The 6,501-nt window shown below is 34.5% G+C and overlaps 1 long non-coding RNA gene across 1 annotated transcript in view; it reads right to left on the bottom strand.

The window, feature by feature from the left end:
- Positions 1-6,501, bottom strand: part of LOC146998265 (uncharacterized) — a 283,096-nt gene that overhangs the window by 126,559 nt on the left and 150,036 nt on the right. The gene's annotated exons all lie outside the window — the stretch shown is intronic.

The raw sequence follows: 6,501 nt of genomic DNA, 5'->3' as shown, positions 1-6,501 counted from the left end.
CAATTTTTGAAGACAGAAACAAGGAATTTTTTTTAATTTACATACAGTTCTCTATTTTTGTTCATAGTTTGCTTTCTGGTTTAAACATTATCATAAAGAACAATGAGATTTTAGATACTCTCCTCGTAGATTTCTGCCGTGTATCATAATAGCCTGTTATTGCGGGTTCTTCACTTCTCCATCAATTATTTGCGTTTCCCCATGTTCCACTAGTTCAAATCTCTTGTTTGCAAGAGTTTGGGTTTTAATTTTTTGCATCAAGTTGTCTGTGATTACAAATGACAAGTTATCACGCATTTTCCGAACTTGTTTAAACAATCAATCTCATTCAATTTCAAATTTATTTGTCATTCGGTGCACCGCAACCTTATATTTAACATATCTGGCAACGGATATCAACAACTTTTACATTTATTGCTGGTTAAGTACAAGATAACTGACCGTATTTCACAGTCGGCAGGACGCTTGATTTTCTTTGAAATTTTAATCATACACTGCGCAGCGTGCAGACTGCCGTTGTAAGTGCAAATGGCTTCGGATCCTTCGCAAAAAAACTCCCAGGGATTTGAACGTGCTTTTATTCTCACGCACTTGCACTATTTCAAACGTACACATAAAGTCACAAATGGACGCTGTTTAAAATAAACTACATAATAAAAGTGGCTCGTTGTTGTTGTTGTTGCTAATGCTCACTTGTCTGATCTATAGTCAGCCCACGCTTTCGTGGCAAGGAGGGTAAGTTTACGCCTGCCGTTGGCAACAACCTTGAGCACCTTATACGTGAAGTGCGATTTAGCTCAGTTCCTGCCCCCCCCCCCCCAATTTTGATGGAGAGCACTCGGGGGACCAGTCCGAGAGTCTGCCCCCTCTTCCGCTACCTCTCGAGAGGACTTTCGGCTCGCCACATTTTAGAGCGTCCCCATGCAGCACGGACACTATACATTTACAAACATCCATGCCTTCTCCGGGTTGCGAACCCGGGCTCTTCGGCACGGCAATCAGCGACGCTATTATATCGGTTGGGTGGCTATAGTGGCTCGTAAACATACCAACAGTGACTTCATGCCTGCTCATTTGAATCGGAACTCCGATAACATTAGTGATAAATTGTGCAGTCATGTAACAAAACAAATACCGTCTACATGTCAATTAGAGCATAACTGGCCGTAAACTGAAGTTGCGCATAAGAATAGAAAGAACTTCCTCTACGTCGCACTAATCCGATCAATTCTTTTTTATGAAATTTCAGTTTGGGCAATAGCAGCCAAAAAGCATCGTATGAAAATCGGGATTTTTCAAAATAAATTTCTTAGAAACATTACCAACATTCTATGGTTTCTAAGAAGCTTTTCCGTTTAAATCAAGATCATGGTATCCTTCATACTCAGTATTACATGTTGATGACTGCACGTAATTTCCTTTATCATGAATTCTGATTATGCACGTTTTGTTAATCTAATGAATTAAATAAATTACGATCCAATAAATGAACGTTCCTTACAAGCAGCTGAGGTCGATTTTCCATATGGCAGCATACTACTACATTTATATAGTTTGAAAAGTCTTATACAAGTATTTTCTAAAATGATTTTAGTTAGCCTGTAAAAGCAGTTATGGACTTTATATTCTAGGCCAAAAGGTATTAGGACATTGCTACATTTATTTTCATCGTGCATTTTTCACGTATCTTGTTTACCGTGTTTCACGTGTATTGACTATGTTTTGTATTTGTGTTTTATATTTGTACCATTATTGATTGAAAGTTTACTAGCTCCTACTGCATTGGCGTAGTCACCAGGGTGTAGGGAGGTGCATTTCCATCCCCTTAAACAAATGTAATTTTTTTCTGTTCAAATGTTAACCAGCAAAAGCTTCCGAAAATTGATTTTCTTTCTTTCTTTCTTTCTTTACTTTTGGACAGACAATCTTTTCCTGACCTCACAGTTTGTCATGCAAATAGCCAGCAGTCGTCTCTTGATATCGAAATAACCTTTTATATAGGCTCATCTTAAAAGATACAAATGAATAGTGAGTAACTGGTTGTTATTTCAGGAGTTTTTCTGTTGACAGTATTGGATTTTTGTCTTGTGACAAATAAGTATGTTATTTCCTAAACACCTCTGGGGCAAAGGGTCAAGGGAAGCTTCCTTGAGGAAATTACGGTCTATGCCATTTTTGAGTCTCAGATCCCTTTGTTAAGAAGAATGAGAAAAGAAATTGTTTACGATAATCTGACTGCGGATTCTGGTAAAGCACTTAGCGTTAAATAGTTATAAACAACATATGCTGCAGAGTTCTATAACTCGTTGAGTCTATCGAAAAGCACTGGCTCAAATGGAGCTTAAATGTTTTCGTCAACTAGTAAGAATATAAAAATAGTCATATATATATAATAGTCATAGGTAAGTCATATAATAATCATATATAAGTCGTTGATCTAACCGTGATTCTCAACTTTCCACGTTTGTATTTGCTTTCAACATTCCCCCTTCTTATTATGTTAGGAATAAAAAGATAATGTCCCTTTGGAATGGTGGTTATGGTTTCACAAAAGTTCCATTATGGAAACATAAACAAAATTTAGTGCTCTATAATTGAGGTTTTAATTTTTCAGTCAATCAGTCTCAAACCAGCTTCATCAAATGACTCAGAACAGTTTAGCATAATTACTGACTTTTAGCTCTGTAAATATATGACGGATATCAGAAATGTTTTAAAATTTTTGTATCTTATTGCTTCCTAAAATATTCCCTATTAACAAATGGCTAGACATATGCAAATTGCAATCTATATATGTCATAATAAAAGCACAAGGAAAAGCCGGAGCAGTGTCGATGCGTACCTAGATCCATATTGAAGAAGAAATTTTGATTGCGTAGTATTTAAAGAACTTGGCAGTTGAGGCTGTTTTAATTCCATTTTTATTTTTGATATTGTTGAGAAGGAAAGCAAGCCAGCGAAATTACATCTTAGCACAGTAGAGAGCAAAAGCTGAAGTGCGTAGTCATGCAAGATGGAGGCACGCGAAGAGAAAAGTTTTGGTTTACAACGACAGTTTCAGTTCTTAATTATTACGTCATCAGAGTTGCGCGGGCCATAGAGTGATCTAGAAATGACGCAATGCAGAGAAGTTATTACGATTTTAGAATAGAGAGGAAGAATTAATGTTTTTAGTTATATTATAATTCTGATTCATTTAATTTTATCTTACATATGCCCCCCTTCAAAAAGAAAAAGGCGTAGCGACAGAGAAGCCTTTTTAAAGAGAAAGAGTTAAAGCACTAGCAAATTAAAAAAAATATATATAAATAAATAATAAAATTTTGATCCTGTAAAGTATTATTTAATAATATCAATTTTTTAAAAATAGATTCTTAATTTTTAGAGTCCTATTGAATTTTTCAGCATTTCAGTCCAAAAGTCGTTTTGTTTGAGAGTTCACATGATCATAATTCATCAGGGAAGGTTTTGTTATCACAGAATATCACAAAATAAACTTTTGCATAATCATTACTTATAATTAAATGCACATAAATATTTATGATATTAATTTTCATATTGATAAATTATATTTTAATACCATATAATAATAGGATTAAGATTTTCAGAATTTATGGTTTCACCGTTATCATCTTTCATTTACAATTCCTTTATTTTACCATACTGAAAGGCCTCGCAATACTTTTAAACAAACATATCCATCAATAGGGCTGTCCTCTTGAGCTAACCAGTGTGTTCTCTGCACTGGTGGCCCAGGGTGCCTAGACAGTTACTTGAAAAGGCCTCCGTTTCTTGCATTAAGGTAACTGGCCTTTGAGAACTGCACTAATACATTCCATAATAAAAAAATATAATAATAATAATATAAAAAATTACATGCATTCATAAAATGAGAGCCTCCAACATTATCTTGCATGAAGAGGGTAAAAGGAACAACTGTACAGAGGTAATTACAGGCCTCTGTTGAAGGAACCAGTACACCCTCATCATACTATACTTAACACACAATAACCCATAAATTTTAACATGCATTTACCATAACTTCATATTACATATCTGTAATAATTTCACTTATTTTTTACACCTACTTCATTTTTAGAATAATTATAAAATTCGTATTCAAAATTCTCAACAAAATTTCAAAAACATAAAAACTTATCTTAATATCCTCCCTATGAGTAATTTAAATAGCTTAAAATTCGTTACTTAATTTGCTCACACATAATTATGAAAAATTAGAAAAATTAATGAACAAGAATTTCAGATTTTCTCAAAACAAATTGCGGAAATTTTAACCAAAGTTGAAATGAAAACTATAGAATCCGCAGCACATTAAATAATTTAGTTCCTGAGCTAGATTCACACGAATGGAATAATTTTTGAGCTGTTGAAAAACCGGAAGTGCAAATAATTTTCTGTCGCACATACTTGCAAACACTAACTCAGATCGACCTTGAACCCGCTGTAATGCTGAATTCCTAAACGATAATTCACTGATGATTTCCTTTTCACTAGGCATTCGAACTTCTCAATTTATCGAGAGATTACTTTCAATCTGTAAACACTACGCGTGATTATTTTTTTGAAGCACTTGCAAAACACCACAGCAGAAGAATGATCTGTTATTTTTCAAACACTGAAAAAACAAATTTGATGATTCACTTCTTTCCCATTATCTTGGATTTATCACAAAACGATGATTTGAAGAGCTGAATTAAATTTTCCATTGAGGTTTCAGGCTGCAGGAAACTATCCTGCCGGCTTAATTGTCATAATATAAGCAAAGAAAAAGACGGAATACTGTAGATGCGTAGTTATCCTATATTGAAGAGGAAGTAATCTGATTGCGTCGTAAGCTAATGTGTTGACTTCGTAAATAAAAAAACTTGGCAGTAGAAGCGATTTTAATTCCATTTTTATTTCCAATTGATATTTGTGGCCACAATCACTTGGCACTCTAGTCGTGCCTTTCCACAGAAGATTTACATTTTTGATATTGTTGGGATAGAAAGCAAGCCAGCGAAATTACATATAAGCACAGTAGAGAGCAAAAGCTGAAGTGCGTCGTTATGAAAGATGGAAGCACGCGAAGAGAAAAGTTTTGGTTTACAATTCGGTGATAGGTCGTCAAGAGGCATCTGCATTAGCGGTTACGTAAGATCGCATAATTAATTTGAATGACGCAATGCAGAGAAGTTATTACGATTTTAGAATAAAGAGGAAGAATTAATGTTTATAGTTATATTATAATTCTGATTCATATATTTTTATCTTACATATATACTACAGCTGTAATGCAAATGACAACATGGCTTTGCCCAGGATCAGTCAGAATAAATGTCAGTTATTGTTTACGGAGCATGATTAACACAGTTCTAAGTATAAAGTGCTTTTAGGGTTAATAATAATTAAGAATACAACATTTGTGTGTGGACTGTAAACTTTATCTCTTTATTCAGAGGTTTCAAACTTTAGAATATCACACAGCAAAAAGAAAAACCAGAAAGTTACAATTAGGCGGTTACAAGAACGAAAAAAAGTGCAAGCTGCGGAATGCGAAATAAATTCTCACAGACTTAGGAGGCAGTCTGGTCGAGCAGGCAGGCATTATGGTAGCCGAAACATTCCGCCCGGCGTTTAAATATTGTTTCAAATCTAAATTTTAACTGGGTTAAAGCCTATATTGGCTACTCGGGTAACGAGAGGGCGGATGCCTTAGCGAAAGAGACAACTGCAAGTACTGACATTGAAATAGTCGACATTCAGACCTCTAAGGAAGAAAAGTATTAACATTATGAAGCATGATATTATTGGAAAACGGAAGTTGCAGTGGGATCACTCAGTGAGAAATACAATTTTATTGAGAACGTGTGAACCTAATAAAGAGTGTTATTTGTGACGTAGATTTGAACTACCTCATTTCCAGTCATGGAAGATTCCCTTATTCTTTGAAACGATTTCAACTACAAAGCAATGATTTATATCAAATATGCAATAAAACTGGTGATAATATGCACTTACTGAATGCAAACTTACTCGTCATACTGATAGAGCAAGCATTAATTTTATGGATGAAGGCCAACATAAAGCTAGGAAAATAGCAGGCGAAATAATGAGGACAATGAATATAATAAAGAGGCCACTGGGCTTTGAGGGATCTTTTGTATGTTTGTGTGTGTGGGGAGGGCGTGTTTATGATAATTTTCATTATTTTATTTTTCGTTTTATTTAACTCAACATTTTATTTAATTTGGATTATTTTGTATTTCTCTTCTTTCCTTTTTGTATGCTAGTGTGAATTATTCAGCAGCTATATATTGATTATGTTTGCTGAATGTAATTTTTTGAGTTCCTTTAATTTGTTTATATAACTTTTTTTTTTTTGTGCTAGGGCTTGGTTTTCCGAAGCTTTAATTGTAGTTTTGACGTTCTGTAATTTAATATATTTCATTTTGCGCTTTGAGACGCGGCCGGGCCGCTGAATGTCTTCGTTTGTTGTTG

The sequence above is a fragment of the Stegodyphus dumicola genome, chromosome 3, assembly GCF_044657685.1.
Source record: "Stegodyphus dumicola isolate Sdum_Otavi_A_Nest chromosome 3, ASM4465768v1".
NCBI lineage: Eukaryota > Metazoa > Arthropoda > Arachnida > Araneae > Eresidae > Stegodyphus > Stegodyphus dumicola.
This window is presented reverse-complemented; position numbering and strand designations above follow the sequence as displayed.